This window comes from Bos javanicus, chromosome 29, assembly GCF_032452875.1.
Source record: "Bos javanicus breed banteng chromosome 29, ARS-OSU_banteng_1.0, whole genome shotgun sequence".
NCBI classification, from domain to species: Eukaryota; Metazoa; Chordata; class Mammalia; order Artiodactyla; family Bovidae; genus Bos; species Bos javanicus.
Genome location: NC_083896.1, coordinates 21,070,153 through 21,090,441, shown reverse-complemented (window position 1 = coordinate 21,090,441; position 20,289 = coordinate 21,070,153).

The window sequence follows — 20,289 nt, the reverse complement described above, 5'->3', positions numbered from 1 at the left end:
AATGGATATTGAATTTTGTCAAAGGCTTTCTCTGCATCTATTGAGATAATCATATGGTTTTTATTTTTCAATTTCTTAATGTGGTGTATTACATTGATTGATTTGCGGATATTGAAGAATCCTTGCATCCCTGGGATAAATAAGAAAGATTATAAAGGATGCTAGATTGAAAGTCAAACAGATGGTTCTATAATTTTAAATAAATTCATCTAAGAAGGTGTCACCAAGAAGGTTCTAATTACATAGACCTTTAGCTGGTAAGGGAGATATCATGTGGATATTTGGGTCTAGAGCATTTCTGCCAGAGAGAGTATGTGCTAGGCACTGACATAGGAACATGCTTCATATGTGTGAGAAACATTGTGACTGGAGTGATACAGGAAAGAAAGAGCATGCTAAAACATCAGGTTGGAAATGTCCTTGTGCTTCTCTCAAGAAAGAGAATAAACTTTTACACATATAACAAAGCAAAACTATAAATAAAAATTGAATGAACTCTGCTCAGTATTCTGTAATAATCTAAATGAGAAAATAAATTTGAAAAAGAATAGATACATGTATACTGTGAAGGTCGCCCAGTCATGTCTGACCCTTTGTGGACCCATGGACTGTACAGTCCATGGAATTCTCCAGGTCAGAATACTGGAGTGGGTAGCCTTTCCCTTCTCCAGGAGATCTTCCCAACACAGGGATCAAACTCAGGTCTCCCACACTGCAGGCAGATTCTTTACCAGCTGAGCCACAAGGGAAGCCCAGATACATGTATATGTATAACTGAATCACTTTGCTGTACACCTGAAATTAATGCAATACTCGTAATCAACTATACTCCAATATTAATAAAAGTAAATAAACAAAAAAGCAAATGAGTACAGTTTGCACAGTTTACAAAATTCTAAAAATAAAATTTTAGAAACCAAAATAAAACTTAAGATGCACCCATATTAAGGATATGAAAGCATCAAAGAAAGTGCACAGGCCCTTGTGCGTGGTGGTTATTCAGTTTGAATTTTGGCCATGAAATTTTTGAGAGAATAAAATGGGTACACATAGTTAATATTAGCATCTGAGTAGATCAGAAGTTAGCACTAAAACATAAGGGAAAATATAACAGAAGATTAAAAGTATTTCTTTGATAAAATTAGCATAGATATTTTTAGCAAATGTTATATAAATAATTTACCTTCATTAAAAAATCTTACAGTATGCAATAGAATTAAGGGGAAATAAGATTAAAATTTTACCACATGCTAATCTTATCTTATATACTCTTTTTCCTTCTATGTGTGTGTGTATGTGTCTGTGGGTGTCTCCTAATGTGATCAACAAAATGTCCTGGGTAAATTTTCATAATAAAAATATTTATTATTGTTTATTTTACTAGGATTCATATATATCTTTAATAGCTAGTTATGGCAGTAAGTGAAGAGGAACTAAAAAGCCTCTTGATGAAAGTGAAAGAGGAGAGTGAAAAAGTTGGCTTAAAGCTCAACATTCAGAAAACTAAGATCATGGCATCTGGTCCCATCACTTCATGGCAAACAGATGGGGAAAGAGTGGAAACAGTGTCAGACTTTATTTTTCTGGGCTCCAAAATCACTGCAGATGGTGATTGCAGCCATGAAATTAAAAGATGCTTACTCCTTGGAAGGAAGGTTATGACCAACCTAGATAGCATATTCAAGAGCAGAGACATTCCTTTGTCAACAAAGGTCCATCTAGTCAAGGCCCTGGTTTTTCCAGTAGTCATGTATGGATGTGAGAGTTGGACTGTGAAGAAAGCTGAGGACCAAAGAATTGATGCTTTTGAACTGTGGTGTTGGAGAAGACTCTTGAGAGTCCCTTGGACTGCAAGGAGATCCAACCAGTCCATTCTGAAGGAGATCAGCCCTGGGATTTCTTTGGAAGGAATGATGCTAAAGCTGAAACTCCAGTACTTTGGCTACCTCATGTGAAGAGTTGACTCATTGGAAAAGACTCTGATGCTGGGAGGGATTGGGGGCAGGAGAAGAAGGGGACAACAGAGGATGAGATTGTTGGATGTCATCACCGACTCGATGGATGTGAGTTTAAGTGAACTCCGGGAGTTGGTGTTGGACAGGGAGGCCTGGCATGCTGCAATTCATGGGGTTGCAGAGTCGGATACGACTGAGTGACTGAACTGAACTGAACTGAACTGAAAAGATCTTATGAGATATGAAAAATTAAGTTCTGTACCTTTAGATCATTTGGAGGAGGTAGTGTGTCTTTACAGCACCTTGTAAGAAGATATGAATACAAATCTATGGTAAACTTTTATGAACAAGACATATTAGAGGCTGGAAGTGAGATGGAGGCCAGACAGAGGAAAATACACTGACAGTATTGTAGGAGGCTAGATCCTTGGTTTGAAAGATGGCTTCTTCAAAACCCCTGTTTCCTGGTACTCTGTCACACAAATCAAAAGGTTTTGTTAATATGCAGCTCTAAACAATTTGAGACATAACGTGACATAAAACACATAAATTGTCCTAAAACCCATGAAAATCTAAAATAATATATAAATTTGGAGGATACTTATTTGCTTAAGGAACAATAAATAAAAGGTACCAAGTTCAAGGTCTAGGCTGCAAGTTTAAATTTCTCAAGAATGTGAACATAGATGACTAAGAATATAAGCCCAAACTATACAGTAGTTTTAATGGTAGATGCTTCCTCATAATATTTTTATCCTGGTGAGGTTTATTTTTTTAATCTTTGGGATAAGAGGCTAAGAGTGGGCTATTGTTGTTCAGTTATGTCCATCTGTTTGAGACCCGATGGACAATATCCTGCCAGTCTCCTTTGTCCATTGGATTTCCCAGGCAAGAATACTGGCATGGGTTGACATTTCCTCCTCAAGAGGATTTTCCTGACCCAGGGATTGAACCCATGTCTCCTGCATTGGTAGGAGACTACCTATGCACTCCCCTACCGGGAAGCCCTATTTTAATCTTTACTAAATTCATTTATTCAACATACATTAATTACCACAGTTCTAGACCCTGGGGGTATATCAAAACAAAGCATGCTTTTTTGTTCTCACAGGGTTTACAACATGGTGTGATTTTGCAAGTGTAATTCAGGAATAGAGGGTACAAGAAGGTGGAGTAATACAATAAACAATATATGAAAAATAAAACACAAATAAAATATAAATAATTGGCAGGTGCAAAATGATATCTCATGATACTGGGTTTTTATTTCTGTGGGTATTTCCAGTGCGCATCTCCTGCTTTTAGCTATAATTGAATAAAGACTATTCTTTCTTATCTCTTTGTCAGTTCTAAAGATGCACTCAGGAAGACTATTACATGATCTATCATTTTATCAAGTCAGCAATTCAAATCTAACTCAGATTTGATTTCTTTTCAAAAGAAATAAAGCACAGCTCTGTTTCACTAGAAATTATCTCCTCTTGGAATTGTCTCATACACTGAGACTTTTGTAATATGTTAAGATTTTATCCAAGAATCAAGAGTACATTTATATTTCTGATGACCTATGGACTGTAGCCTGCCAGGCTCCTCTGTCCATGGGCATTTCCAGGCAAGAATACCAGAGTGGGTTGCTGTGCCCTCCTCCCGGGGATCTTCCTAACCCAGGAATCAAACCCATATCTCCAGCATCTACTGCATTACAGGCAGATCCTTTACCCACTGAGCCACCTGGGAAAGCCCCTTTCTGATATTACCTGAAAGCATTTTTTCCCTTAGTGCAATTTTTTTTTCCTGATTTCTTCAATGATATGTCCAATTTTTTGCCTATTAAACATGACATTTTTTATATAAGCTTACTCTTCATTAAATTATCTGGTTTTTATGGTTGAGATGCTTTGTCAAGTATAGTTAAGTCATGAATATTATCCAAAATTAAATTATATCCCAGAAGCCTACTCTTCTTATATTAGGGAACTCATGAACCTAATAAAATAATTACAAGCTTATTTATTATGGCTTCATCTATGCTTATTTACCCCTTTCTCCTCATCATTGCCTATATTGCATCTGAACTTAAATTGCTGTGCTAAAGAAATTTTAATGGGGTCTGTCCGTAAAAGTTCAATGCCTAGTTTTTTCATATCTCATTTGCTAAATAAAGCTGCTTTGTATGCCAAATTAAAAATTCATATTAAAAAGCAAACAAAAACAAAACAATTCCTAGATGCCATATTAGCAGTAGATAAGAAAGTTTATTAACTAATAATTATTAAATGTCAGTACGGCCCAGATATTGTTAAACATTACAGGACCCATCCCATGTAGTCCTTGTGTGATTTTACTATTTATTGTCTGTAGTAAGCTTGTTTAGTAAACTTCACTCAGTCGTCTCCGACTCTTAGCGACCCCATGGACTGCAGCACTCCAGGCTTCCCTGTCCACCACCAACTCCCGGTGTTTATTCAAACTCAGGCCCGTTGAGTTGGTGATGCCATCCATCCATCTCATCCTCTGTCATCCCCTTCTCCTCTTGCCTTCAATCTTTCCCAGCATCAGGGTCTTTTCCAATGAGTCAGCTCTTCGCATGAGGTGGCCAAAGTACTGGACTTTCAACTTCAGCATCAGTCCTTCCAATGAATATTCAGGACTGATTTCCTTTAGGATGGACTGGTTGGATCTCCTTGCAGTCCAAGGGACTCTCAAGAGTCTTCTCCAACACCACAGTTCAAAAGCATCAATTCTTCGGCGCTCAGCTTTCTTTATAGTCCAACTCTCACATCCATACATGACCACTGGAGAAACCATAGCCTTAACTAGACGAACCTTTGTTGGCAAAGTTATGTCTCTGCTTTTTAATATGCTGTCTAGTTTGGTTATAACTTTCCTTCCAAGGAGTAAGTGTCTTTTAATTTCATGGCTGCAGTCACAATCTGCAGTGATTTTGGAGCCCAAAAAAGTAAAGTCTGCCACTGTTTCCACTGTTTCTCCATCTATTTGCCATGAAGTGATGGGACTGATGCCATGATCTTTGTCTTCTGAATACTGAGCTTTAATAAGCTTGGGGTGACAGCAATTAGTATAATATATTTTATAAGATTGAAACTTCTAATTCATGATTTGCCAGGCTCTTGCTATGCTCTCTTTAATTGGAGCTATACATTTCTTTTTTTTGAAATAAATGCATTTTCAAACTTAGTGGTTTTGTATGGAAATTCTTATTTACACAGAACTGAATTACCAGATTCTTAATAAGGGAAATATATGTGTCATGCCCATGCTACTGGTATGTCAAGGGTTGGTAGTATATCATCATAGTCACTTAAAGACTCAGATATATGGAAGCCCATGTGTGCTTCCAAAACCACCTCAATATAGGAAAAGTATAAAACAAATCACCATCTGACTCACAAAGTTTTCTTCCTGGAAAGGACATTTGTCAATTGCATCAACATTTTATTGGCAACTGCAGCTAACATGGTCATGCCTGATTTTAAAAGGGGATGATGAGAGACATTGCTATCATGTCTCCAAACAGAGATAGCTGTAAATATTTGGTGAACATCTCTACTATCACATGCATAAGGCTTATTTTATAAATATCTGTTGTCTCATTGTGTTGTACAATTTCAATAAAACACATTTAAAATGACACTATCTTTCAAAATGGTTCAAGATCTTACATTCAAATGGATTTTTGTAAAACATCTTATGGTAAGTGAAAGAAAAACATCACATTAAAAATTCAGCTGACAAACTGAAATCTAATACTTTTCATTTTTATGTTAAACAGTGTAATTTATCTGCATGGATTAGTTTCTAATTCATATTTGATTTTACAACCTCTTCTGTGTATCAATGAGTATCTCCCCTTAAATTACTATATACTACAAAAAATATAATTCTAACATATCAAACACACAAAATTTTAAAATAACTGATCCTCCAAAATTTATAATCAACATAACAGTACTTTTTTCCCAATATACTTTCTTCCAGATTTTCATCAAGGAACAAAATATATATTTTTAAAAGATAGAATATTATCAAAGATTCAACTTGTATTTGCTTTATTTTCTTATATATACTATATTTTTGTTAGCATTACGCTTAACTGATTCTTCATATGGAGACACAATAATTTATTTAATCAATGTTTAAATGTTGCTTACAAAAATTTATTAGGTAAGTAGCACTAAAATAATTACAAAGTAGGTTATGCTTTTGGACTTTTCTTTTATTCTGAGGGATGGAATCACAGCATAATTCAAAGATGACCACAAATCATAGATTATGATTTACCTAATTCTATGCATCTATAATCCATAAAGCCTTGACAGATGAATAAATAATTTAAATCTTCCCACATAAATGAGTAGGATATAATACCTCTTGTAATCTATTTTTCTCTTGTAATCTACCCTCAGAAATTGCATCTCTTATTTCAATATCTGTTTGTTTTTATTAGATTCAGGACATTTTAATAAAATGTTTAGAAACACTTTAATCTCTATAAAAATAGATACATGACAAAATTATGTCTTTTTTTTTGTTTGGACAGGTAATAGGATTCTGATAGGCTTAACATGACCATTCAACATTCTTAAAGACACTTGAATTAGTAAAACATTTTAAATAATTGAAACAGTTGCAATTTTTTAGTTTATCTATTCATCAGTTATTCATTTAATAAACATTTTTGAGCATTTAATGTGTCAGACTCTATATGAATCATTGTAGACAAAAAGTAAATTATACGAAGTTCATATCACTACAGTGTTCTTTCCTGGAGAATCCCAGCGATGGGGGAGCCTGTTGGGCTGCCGTCTATGGGGTCGCACAGAGTTGGACACAACTGAAGCGACTCAGCAGCAGCAGCAGCATATTGTGGAGAGGAAGTAATAAGAGGAAAACGTTCACAATTTCCAGTCAGTAGTGTGGGTGTGGAAAAGCACTGAATTCTGAAAAACAGTTTCCAGCTATGTAGCTATAGTAGCCACTAACCACACATGCTATATAAATGTAAATTCAAGTAAATTAAACTTAAGTAAAATTTAAAATGCAATGATTCAGTAACACTAAACACAATTCAAGCACTCAATAAACACATGAGGCTAGGGTCTATTGTATTGGCAGTGAAGACTGCAGAGCATTTCCAGTAATCATGTATGGATGTGCTGCTGCTAAGTTGCTTCAGTCGTGTCCGACTCTGTGCGACCCCATAGATGGCAGCCCACCAGGCTCCCCCATCCCTGGGATTCTCCAGGCAAGAACACTGGAATGGGTTGCCATTTCCTTCTCCAATGCGTGAAAGTGAAGTCGCTCAGTCGTGTCCGACTCTTAGCGACCCTATGGACTGCAGCCCACCAGGCTCCTCCATCCATGGGATTTTCCAGGCAAGAGTACTGGAATGGGGTGCTATGGATGTGAGAACTGGACTATAAAGAAAACTCAGCGACAAAAACTCATGCTTTTGAACTGTGGTGTTGTAGAAGACTCTTGAGAGTCCCTTGGACTGCAAGGAGATCAAGCCAGTCCATCCTAAAGAAAATCAGTGCTGAATATCCATTGGAAGGACTGATGCTGAAGCTGAAGCTCCAATACTTTGGTCACCTGATGCGAAGAACTGACTCATTGGAAAAGACCGTGATTCTGGGAAGGGTTGAAGGCAGGAGGAGAAGGGGGCAACAGAGGATAAGATGGTTGGATGGCATCACAGACTCAATGGACATGCGTTTCAGCATGCTTCAGGAGTTAGTGACGGACAGGGAAACCTGGCGTGCTGCAGTCCATGGGGTCGCAAGAGTCGGACACAACTGAGTGACTGAACTAAACAGATCTGAAACACTTCTATTCTGTGTATGGTCTAAAATATAAGTCATGTTGGAATGAGGCTAGGTTGATACTTACTCCCATATCTGCTTTCCTTAACTGTTGATGGAAAGAGAGGGAGTTCATAAAATTGAGTAAACACTAATTCTTTTTCTTTCTTTTATTTTTTTCTTTTGATTTTCTTAATTTATCTAAATTTAACAATGTGTTGGATAAAGTTGAATAAATTGGTAATTTTAAATTGCATTATTCTGTCTCACTAGATGTGAAGATTTCTACTCCTTTTGGAAACAAATTTGATTTAGGTAATCTCTAGAATGTAAATGTGTACTAAGTGGCTTCAGTGGTGTTCGACTCTTTGTGACCCCATGGACCCTGCTAGGTCCTCTATCCACGGGATTCTCCAGGCAAGTATACTGGAGTGGGTTGCCATGCCTCCACCCTCATGCAGGCGATCTTCCTGACCCAGGAATCAAGCTCTTATGTCACTTGCACTGGCAGGTGGGTTGTTCACCATTAGTGCCACCCGGGAAGCTCAGTCTCTAGAGTGGACTTTAGATATTTCAGATGTGGAATGCAAAATAACCTTCCAGGCAAGGCTTTGGGGGAAATCAGGAAAATCCGTATTATTTTCAGTAAAGAAAATCTATCTGTCCTCTTGCACTGGAGCGCCTTTTCCTCAGAGACTGCTCAGTTCCATTCAGTTGCTCAGTCATGTTCAACTCTTTGCGACCCCATGGACTGCAGCATGCCAGGCTTCCCTGTCTATCACCCAACTCCCACAGCTTGCTCAAACTCATGTCCATTGAGTTGATGATGACATCCAACCATCTCATTCTCTGTTGTCCCCTTCTCCTGCCCTCAATCTTTCCCAGCATCAGGGTCTTTTCCAATGAGTCAGTTCTTCACATCAGTTCAGTTCAGTCGCTCAGTCGTGTCCCACTCTTTGCGACCCCATGAATCGCAGCACGCCAGGCCTCCCTGTCCATCATCAACTCCTGGAGTTCATCCAGACCCACGACCACTGAGTCAGTGATGCCATCCAGACATCTCATCCTCTGTCGTCCTCTTCTCCTCCTGCCTCCAATCCCTCCCAGCATTGGAGTCTTTTCCAATTAGTCAACTCTTCGCATGAGGTGGCCAAAGTAATGGAGTTTCAGCTTTAGCATCATTCCTTCCAAAGATGCCAGGGCTGATCTCCTTCAGAATGGACTGATTGGATCTCCTTGCAGTCCAAGGGACTCAAAACAGTCTTCTCCAACACCACAGTTCAAAAGCATCAATTCTTCAGCACTCAGCCTTCTTCACAGTCCAACTCTCACATCCATACATGACCACTGGAAAAACCATATCCTTGACTAGACGGACCTTTGTTGGCAAAGTAATGTCTCTGCTTTTGAATATGCTTCTAAGTTGGTCAAAACTTGCCTTTCAAGGAGTAAGCGTCTTTTAATTTCATGACTGCAGTCACCATCTACAGTGATTTTGGAGCCCAGAAAAATAAAGTCTGACACTGTTTCCACTGTTTCCCCATCTATTTCCCATGAAGTGATGGGACCAGATGCCATGATCTTCATTTTCTGAATGTTGAGCTTTAAGCCAAATTTTTCACTTTCCACTTTCACTTTCATCAAGAGGCTTTTCAGTTCCTCTTCACTTTCTGCCATAAGGGTGGTGTCATCTGCATATCTGAGGTGATTGAGATTTCTCCTGGCAATCTTGATTCCAGCTTGTGTTTCTTCCAGTCCAGCGTTTCTCATGATGTACTCTGCATATAAGTTAAATAAGCAGGGTGACAATATACAGCCTTGACGTACTCCTTTTCCTATTTGGAACCAGTCTGTTGTTCCATGTCCCGTTCTAACTGTTGCCTCCTGACCTGCATACAGATTTCTCAAGAGGCAGATCAGGTGGTCTGGTCTTCCCATCTCTTTCAGAATTTTCCACAGTTTATTGTGATCCACACAGTCAAAGGCTTTGGCATAGTCAATAAAGCAGAAATAGATATTTTTCTGGAACTCTCTTGCTTTTTCCATGATCCAGCAGATGTTGGCAATTTGATCTCTTGTTCCTCTGCCTTTGCTAAAACCAGCTTGAACATCATGAAGTTCACGGTTCACATATTGCTGAAGCCTGGCTTGGAGAATTTTGAGCATCACTTTACTAGCATGTGAGATGAGTGCAATTGTGTGGTAGTTTGAGCATTCTTTGGCATTGCCTTTCTTTGGGATTGGAAGGAAAACTGACCTTTTCCAGTCCTCTGGCCACTGCTGAGTTTTCCAAATTTGCTGGCATATTGAATGCAGCACTTTCACAGCATCATCTTTCAGGATTTGAAATAGCTCAACTGGAATTCCATCCCCTCCACTAGCTTTGTTCGTAGTGATGCTTTCTAGGGCGCACTTGACTTCACATTCCAGGATGTCTGGCTCTAGGTGAGTGATCACACCATCGTGATTGTCTGGGTCATGAAGAACTTTTTTGTACAGTTCTTCTGTGTATTCTTGCAACCTCTTCTTAATATCTTCTGCTTCTGTTAGGTCCATACCATTTCTGTCCTTTATCGAGCCCATCTTTGCATGAAATATCCCCTTGGTATCTCTAATTTTCTTGAAGAGATCTCTAGTCTTTCCCATTCTGTTGTTTTCCTCTATTTCTTTGCACTAGTCGCTGAGGAAGGCTTTCTTATCTCTTCTTGCTATTCTTTGGAACTCTGCATTCAGATGCTTATATCTTTCCTTTTCTCCTTTGCTTTTTGCTTCTCTTCTTTTCACAGCTATCAGGTGGCCATAGTATTGGAGCTTCAGCTTCAGCATCAGTCCTTCCAATGAATATTCAGGACTGATTTCCTTTAGGATTGACTGGTTGGATCTCCTTGCAGTCCAAGGGACTCTCAAGAGTCTTCTCAAACACTGCATTTCAAAAGTATCAATTCTTCACTGCTCAGCTTTCTTTATAGTCCAACTCCCACATTCATACATGACTACTGGAAAAAAACATAGCTTTGACTAGATGGATCTTTGTTGGAAAAGTCATGTCTCTGCTTTTTAATATGCTGTCTAGGTTGGTCATAGCTTTTCTTCCAAGGAGCAAGCAAGCAAGCAGAGACTTTTCAGCTCTGTGTTATTCAAGCACACATCAAACCTAAACAAGCATTTATTCATCCAGAACACAGTGAGGAAGCTTAGGAGTGTTAGTTCAATGGAAACAAGACCCTGGTATGAGTAGTTATTTGGTCCTTCAAAGGCAAGCTGCTTTGAAGGCTTCCAATAACCAAGGCAAAGAAGGTAAACTTAAGGCTTTTATTCTCAATCTGTCTTGCATTTCCTCTGTAAAACCATCATTTCAGTCTTAATATTATGCCACAACATAGTAGTTGATATGTTCCAATGTGTATCAATGGGAGATGAATTTTGAAATGACAAAAAGAAAAAAAATATGTAAAAAGAAAGGAGTTGGAAAGAGTTGAAGAGGAAAGAGGTCAAATTTGTTGGTTTGAACACAGTATGGACTACTGAAGCTCTATTATTCTGTAGTTCAACCACATGTACAACATATCATCGCAATGATGATAGAAATTTGGGATGTACAATGTCTAGGGCTTAATTGTCAAAACTGTCAGTGAGTGGAAATGGGTGACAGTAGCTTTCTTGATGACTTCAACAAAGAAGGATTGATTCTACCACAGTAAAATTAATGATAAGAACTTCAGAAGAGCTTTGGTTGTTATGGGTTGTTTGTCTTAAGCTGGTGGAAAAGTACTACAGTAGCTGTGTACATATGTGAGAGTTGGACCATAAAGAAGGCTGAGTGGTGCCGGAGAGAACTCTTGAGAGTCCCTTGGACTGCAAGCAGACCAAACCAGTCAATCTTAAAGGAAATCAACTCTAAATATTCATTGGAAGGACTTATGCTGAAGTTCCAATATTTTGGCCACCTGATGCAAAGAGCCAACTCATTGGAAAAGACCCTGATGCCAGGAAAGATTGAAGGTGACAGGAGAAGGGAGAAATAGAGGATAAGATGGTTAGATAGCCTCACTGACTCACTGGACATAAATCTGAGCAAACTCCAGGAGACAGTGCAGGACAGAGGAGCCTGGTATGCTGCAGGCTACGCAGTAGCAAAGAGTTGGACAATACTTAGCAATTGAGCAACAACACAAAAATTACTGTCTTAAAATTAGTGATAAGGAGCCTGAAATTTGCAGATAATGTCTCTAGACTTCTACAACTTTGGGATATGAGAGAGAAAAGTGCTCTCATTTTAAAGGAACATAAAAAGTCTGTCTTAAGGGAAAAGTGCCCCTCTCAAGGAGAAAAGTGCCCCTCTCCCTAGAGGATGCAGTTGTAGTTGAGGATTGAGGCAAGCAGGTAGAGATTACATATGATAAGAGGAGGGAATGTAGACAGGATTACTGCAAATGATAAATTCGCTGAGAACTATGGAGGGAGAGTTGAGAGCTGTTCAGTTCAGTCCAGTCACTCAGTCGTGTCTGACTCTTTGCGACCCCATGAATTGCAGTACGCCAGGCCTCCCTGTCCATCACCAACTCCTGGAGTTCACTCAAACTCACATCCATTGAGTTGGTGATGACATCCAGCCATCTCATCCTCTGTCGTCCCCTTCTCCTCCTGCCCCCAATCCCTCCCAGCATCAGAGTCTTTTCCAGTGAATCAACTCTTCACATGAGGTGGCCAAAGTACTGGAGTTTCAGCTTTAGCATCATTCCTTCCAAAGAACACCCAGGGCTGATGTCCTTTAGAATGGACTGGTTGGATCTCCTTGCTGTCCAAGGGACTCTCAAGAGTCTTCTCCAACACCACAGTTCAAAAGCATCGATTCTTAGGTGCTCAGCTTTTATAGTCCAACTCTCATATCCATAAATGACTATATACTGGAAAAACCAAAGCTTTGATTAGATGGACCTTTGTTGGCAAAGTAATGTCTCTGTTCTTTAATATGCTGTCTAGGTTGGTCAAAACTTTTCTTTTCTTTTATTCTAAATCTGTCTTGCATACAAGGATCAGGCGTCTTTAATTTCATGGTTGCAGTTACCATCTGCAGTGTTTGTGGAGCCAAAAAATAATAAAGTCTGTCATTGTTTCCACTGTTTGCCCATCCATTTGCCATGAAGTAATGGGATAGAATGCCATGATCTCAGTTTTCTGAATGTTGAGCTTTAAGCCAACTTTTTCACTCTCTTCTTTCACTTACATCAAGACTCTCTTTAGTTCTTCTTCATTTTCTGCCATGAAGGCGGTGTCATCTGCATATCTGAGGTTATTGATATTTGTCCTGGCAATTTTGATTCCAGCCTGTGCTTCATTCTGTCCTGAGATCTGTTAGAAGACTCTAAAAATCAAAGACAGAGTTGGGTAGAGTAGAGAAGGGTTAGGGAGGAGACACAGGCGACCTGGTGGAAAAAAAGGAGAGTCTGAAGGGGGAGAAAGCAGTCAAGCCAGTAAAATCACTCCCTAGTAAAAAATGGGTACTGATGATTGGGTTCTTAAAGGTGGGCCAAAGAACTAAATAGGCATTTCTCCAAAGAAGACATACAGATGGCTAACAAACACATGAAAAGATGCTCAACATCACTCATTATCAGAGAAATGCAAATCAAAACCACTATGAGGTACCATTTCACACCAGTCAGAATGGCTGCGAACAAAAAGTCTACAAGCAATAAATGCTGGAGAGGGTGTGGAGAAAAGGGAACTCTCTTACACTGTTGGTGGGAATGCAAACTAGTACAGCCACTATGGAGAACAGTGTGGAGATTCCTTAAAAAACTGGAAATAGAACTGCCACTGCCCAATCCCACTGCTGGGCATACACACTGAGGAAACCAGAATTGAAAGGGACACGTGTACCCCAATGTTCATCGCAGCACTGTTTATAATAGCCAGGACATGGAAGCAACCTATATGTCCATCAGCAGATGAATGGATAAGAAAGCAGTGGTACATATACACAATGGAGTATTACTCAGCCATTAAAAAGAATACATTTGAATCAGTTCTAATGAGGTGGATGAAACTGGAGCCTATTATACAGAGTTAAGTAAGCCAGAAAGAAAAACACCAATACAGTATACTAACGCATATATATGGAATTTAGAAAGATGGTAACAATAACCCTGTATACGAGACAGCAAAAGAGATACTGATATATAGAACAGTCTTTTGGACTCTGTGGGAGAGGGAGAGGGTGGGATGATTTGGGAAAATGGCATTGAAATACGTATAATATCATATATGAAACAAGTCACCAGTCCAGGTTCGATGCACAATACTGGATGCTTGGGGCTGGTGCACTGGGACGACCCAGAGGGATGGTATGGGGAGGGAGGAGGAAGGAGGGTTCAGGATGGGGAACACATGTATACCTGTGGCAGATTCATTTTTATATATGGCAAAACCAATACAATATTGTAAAGTTAAATAAAATAAAATTAAAAAAAAAATAAAAATCAAAGACAGGACCAGAGAGCAATAGACATAAGGAACATGACTTGGCCAAAAGGAACTGCATTTGCTCAGTGACAAGGATGGTAGAATGAGACATGGGTGGGAAGGATGGAATCTTCTAAAGCTTGATTACATCCAGGGAGTAGGTGGAACATGGAGAAATCAGTAGAAAGAAATCTTTGCTCAGCATTCAAAATGACTGTTACTGAGTTGTTTGAGCATATGCTAAAACAACAACATCAACAACAATCACTTTTCATAAATTGCTAGTGGACCAAAATCTTTGGGTTCTTAAATTTTCAGCTTTTTAAAATAGCAACCATCCATTTATTTAGGTGGCTCAAAATTTTCCATAGTGCACTATCAAATTTTACCCTTGAGGTTATGGGACTCAACTCAGTCAACAGTTTTGGGGACCCTGTCATCTTTGGACAAACACTTTAGAAAGCTGATGTGCCATGAGTAAGTTGAGAAAAATTTAATGAATGCCCTCTGTCAAAATTCTTCTTCTAGTTGTTGATGTAGAAGATAAAACCTCTTTAAGCACGGAGCTAACAGTCCAGCGATAAAACAGTTAAGACAAGAAACAACAAATTAAAATTAATTGTAAGTGTCCCACTAAGATTTATGAAATCCAATGAAAATATACTGTAGGACAAGCTGGCCTAATCAGAGTGAGGGCAGTGAGTGTCTGGGGCGAGTAGAGAGAGAAGAGAGGGAAGTTTTTTATACAGAAATACAATTTCAGCTGAGAACTAAAAGGAAACTGGTGTGAATCAAACAGAAAGGAAGGAAACAAAGTATATTTAAGGCAAAGAAAATTGCATGTCAAGGCTCTCAGGCAAGGAAAAAAAGAAAAAAAAAAAAAAAAAACACGGGTTATTTGAATAACCTGAAAAAAGGCAAGTGTGCCTGGAACATTGTAAACTAGAGAAAGTGTGACACTAATGTAACCAGTTTCTAAGGCAATGCTTTTTGTCTTCCCTTGCCTGCACATGGACACTCTCTGGAGCAGTGGTCATATTATTTCCTTGCAGACTAGGTACCTCTGTCTTCTCTAGCTCAGCGTACTCAGCCCATCTCACATTTGTTTTCTGCGTCCCTCATTTTGCAGTGTTCACATAGAGAGGCTCATATTTTCACTCATCTCATTGTCCTGACTACATCTGGTTTCCCACTCACAACTGTCTCAGAGGGTTTCCATCATGTCTTACATTTTAATGTATTACATTCAGCATCTGGTGCACACACCTGGCTCAAAACAGTAGGTTTTTAAATAACGCTGGCTGAATTTGTGAGTTGCCACTAGCAACAGGTCTTAGGCATACACAATATGCCTTTGATTATTTTCTCAACATATATGTATGAGCACCATCTCCATGTTGGACACCAATTTTTTTTTCATTTTGTTTTGTTTTGTTTTTTTACATTATCACTGTTTTTAATTTCAAATATCCAGAAGAGATTCTTTTTTAATGTTTATTTTATATTGGCATATAGTTGATTTACAATGTTGTTTTAGTTTCAGGTATACTGCAAAGGGATTTAATTATGCATATGCATATATCAACTATTTTCCCATATAAGGGCTTCCCTTGTGGCTCAGAGAGTAAAGAATCCACCTGCAATACAGGAGAACAGGGTTCAATCTCTGGGTTGGGAAGATCCTCTGGAGAGGAGAATGGCAACCCTCTCCAGTATTCTTGCCTGGAGAACTGCATGGACAGAGGATCCTGGTGGGCTAGTATAGTCCATGGGGTTGCAAAGGGTTGGACATGACTGGGTGACTAACACACACTCACCTTCCCATATAGGTTTTTACAGAGTATTGAGTAGAGTTTCTTAATGGCACCCCACTTCAGTACTCTTGCTTGGAAAATCCCATGGATGGAGGAGCCTGGTAGACTGCAGTCCGTGGGGTCGCTAGGAGTCAGACACAACTGAGCGACTTCACTTTCACTTTTCACTTTCATGCATTGGAGAAGGAAATGGCAACCCACTCCAGTGTTCTCGCCTGGAGAGTCCCAGGGATGGGGGAGCCTGGTGGGCTGCAGTCTCTGGGGTCGCACAGAGTCGGACATGACTGAAGCGACTTAGAAGCAGCAGCAGCAGCAGCTCCTTGTTGAGCTACCAATACACAATGAAATAATTCTCAGTCATAAAAATTAATGAATTATTGCCATTTTTGATAATTTGGTTAGACTTACAGTACCACTTAACTTATAAGTGGAATATATATAAAACAAAAGACAAATGAATACATATAACAAAGCAGAACAGACTCATAGATACAGAGAGTAAATAGGTGGTGGCCAGAGGGGAAGGGCGTGGGCAATGACTGAAATAGATGAGCAAGATTAGGAGGTACAAACTTCCAGTTACAAAAAAAATGAGTAACGGGAATGAAATATATCCAATTAAATTGCTGTATCTTTGCACAGTGACATATGTTAACCAGACACAGCATGGTGATTGTTTTGAAATGTATAGAAACCACTGTGTTGTATACCTGGAAAGAACATAGTGTTGTCGATCAATTATATTTCAATTAAACAATATATGTAGACACTTGGAGAAAGTGCATCAAAATGCTAATGATGGTTATCTCTGGGGGTAGAAATTACAGATTGTTAATTTTTACTTTGTGCTCCTATGTTTTTCTAGTTGTCTGCAATGCATACATATTGCTTATAAAATTAGAAAAAAGCAACAAATGTTATTAAAAATGAAAATAAATAAGTAAATAAAGATTTAAAGAAAAAGAAGGAAATAATGATTTGCAGTAGTTACTGAGTACCATGACTTTGCATATTGCTTCCTTCTTAACAGCTCCTGATGTCATGAGACAGCATAACACTAATAGGAATGCAGAGTGCAGAAACCAGAGAGGAAGAGGTCATTGAGTTGCTTCCTCTTTAGTGAAAGATCTCAAGTGTCACCCCCTAGATGTCACAGTGGCTGAAGTTTGGGATTCAAGATTGGCCTTTGGGGATGTCCTTTGTGATCGGAGAGTTAACTACAATAACTAAAATAACAGGTTTTCTGCCCACTCAAGAACTCAAGAGGACTATGAGAAGCAGGCTTTTATCATATTTATGTAACAGGAAATAATTTTATCTCAGAAAAGTTGAGGTGGAAAGGAGTTGTTGCTCCTATGTTCACATAATCACTTTACCTTCAGAATTTCTTTTCTTTCTTTTTTTTTTTTTTTGAAATTCTGCAAGTTGACTTTATTTTTTTTTAATTTTATTTTGTTTTTAAACTTTACAATATTGTAATAGTTTTGCCAAATATCGAAATGAATCCACCACAGGTATACCTTCTAAAGCAAATGTTTGAACCCTTCTATATGTTGGAAATCTTACAGTTTGTCACTGCATATGGAATGCCTCGGACCTAATGTTTAATATGCTAAAAACAGTGAATGGTTCTGCTTTCCCTGGGTCCATATATGCACACAATTGATCAGGGTCATTACATTTAGGTCACTAAGGCAAATATTTCCATAGGATGTTTACTCCTCCCTCCATTAAGCCTAGTTCCTCAGAACTCTTAGGAGTTAACAAAAACATTTTTAACTTGACATTGATCTTGAACCAGGTACTACTGAACTTGTTGTTTTAGAGGAACTAAAAAGCCTCTTGATGAAAGTGAAAGTGTAGAGTGAAAAAGTTGGCTTAAACTCAACATTCAGAAAATGAAGATCATGGCATCTGGTCCCATCACTTCATGGGAAATAGATGGGGAAACAATGGAAATAGTGTCAGACTTTATTTTTTTGGGTTCCAAAATCACTACAGATGGTGACTGCAGCCATGAAATTAAAAGATGCTTACTCCTTGGGAGGAAAGTTATGGCCAACCTAGATAGCATATTCAAAAGCAGAGACACTACTTTGCCAACAGAGGTCCATCTAGTCAAGGCTATGGTTTTTCCAGTGGTCATGTATGGATGTGAGAGTTGGACTGTGAAGAAGGCTGAGCACCGAAGAATTGATGCTTTTGAACTGAGGTGTTGGAGAAGACTCTTGAGAGTCCCTTGGACTGCAAGGAGATCCAACCAGTCCATTCTGAAGGAGATCAGCCCTGGGTGTTCTTTTGAAGGAATGATGCTAAAGCTGTAACTCCAGTACTTTGGCCACCTCATGTGAAGAGTTGATTCATTGGAAAAGACTGATGCTGGGAGGGATTGGGGGCAGGAGGAGAAGGGGACGACAGAGGATGAGATGGCTGGATGGCATCTCTGACTCGATGGACGTGAGTCTGGGTGAACTCCGGGAGTTGGTGATGTACAGGGAGGCCTGGCGTGCTGCGATTCATGGGTTGCAGAGTCGGACACGACTGAGCGACTGAACTGAACTGAAGTTGAATGTAAATGTGGCATGAAAAAAAAGTATATATATATATATATATATGTAGCTAAGAATTAAAATCATATAATGATATTCAAATGTCAGTGAAGCTTCACCTCTTTCATGGCTGATTTTACTCAGGTTACTTTAGGGTGTTTACCTAGATTGATATTTGGCTATCAATTTTGTAATTTCCTTTGTTCTTTTGAGATTTATCTCCTGGCTTTCATCGTGCCAGGACCTGGCAACTACTTCTTATCTACTTATTCATTCATTCATGAAATAAATATTGTGTTTCCTGTGTTACTAGTACTTGATACACCAGTGGACACCAGTGGAGAAACAGGAATCCTTATCCTCAAGAGGCTCACTATGTTGATTTTTATTTTGTTTAAAATCTTTATGATATATTATTTCATTCCATGTCCTATTCAAAATGAGGCTTTTCTCCTATATTTTTTCTGTTTTTTCCTCTGATTCCTTCTGTCTGTCAGTAGTATCTAGAATTTACTGACCTGGATACTTAGATACCCATTTTCCATCTCTATTTGCACATCACACAATCTATTGCTTTACAAGGTCCTCTGAATAATTGGCCACCTGTGCACAAAACAAAACAATTTCTAGAAAAAAGCATATACAAAAACCAAAACCTTGTTTACTCATTTTCAAATTTGTTTTGAAATGCTTTTAGAAAAATCTCCATTAAATCTTACACTTCCTTTGGCATGCTGTAGCATTTCTATTTGCTACAATGATGTCAAGATCCCATAATCATCCCTCTTCAGTAAAAATGCAAAAGTGTTGCATGTTCTTAGAAACATTATTCTGTTTTATCCCAAATTAAAGAGATAAATAATCTTTATGAAAATTATATGTTCTAGTTGTCAATCCTAGAGTACTGTATTCCAAGTACAGTTAGCAGGCAGTGAAATAATAAAGAAGCAATACACAAAGAAATGGAGATATAAAAGGACACATAACTACTGAAAGTTAAAAAAAGGAATAATAAAAATTATACTTCTAATTTTAATTGAACAAGTAACTGTTGTTTTGAATGAAGAACTAAAATTAAAAATATTTTTAATATTAGAATTATGGCTTGTTTTTATTAAAAACTATTCATGAGTTCTTACATTTAAACATCACATACTAAATATTTTCTTTTGTGAACCTAATATTTTTGTGTGCAGTGAAGCTGCCAGACTTCCAAAGTCTGCAACATGCACATAAATGAAACAAGCAGAGAGCACATTTTGTGACTGTTATTACCAATGAAGAATGATTTAGGAAGTTGCTAGAAAGTTGTGTGTGTGTATGCCAAGTCACTTCAGTTGTGTCCAACTCTTTGTGACCCCATGGACTGAAGCCCACCACGTTCCTCTGTCCGTGAGAATTATCCAGGCAATAATACTAGAGTGGTTTGCCTGCCCTCCTCCAGGGGATCTTCCAGAACCAGGGATCCATTCAGCATCTCTTAGATCTCCTACATTGGCAGGCAGGTTCTTTACCACTAGTGCCACCTGGGTTAAGTTTCTGTAAATTGATGGGGAATGATATTTCACTGTTTTCAGTCAAGGATGAAGTTTTTCCCCTCTTGGATGAATAAGGCTGTATGTGAAAGCCAAAGTATCAAATTTATTAAATAATGGAACAGAGAATGAAGTAGTGGTCAGAAAGA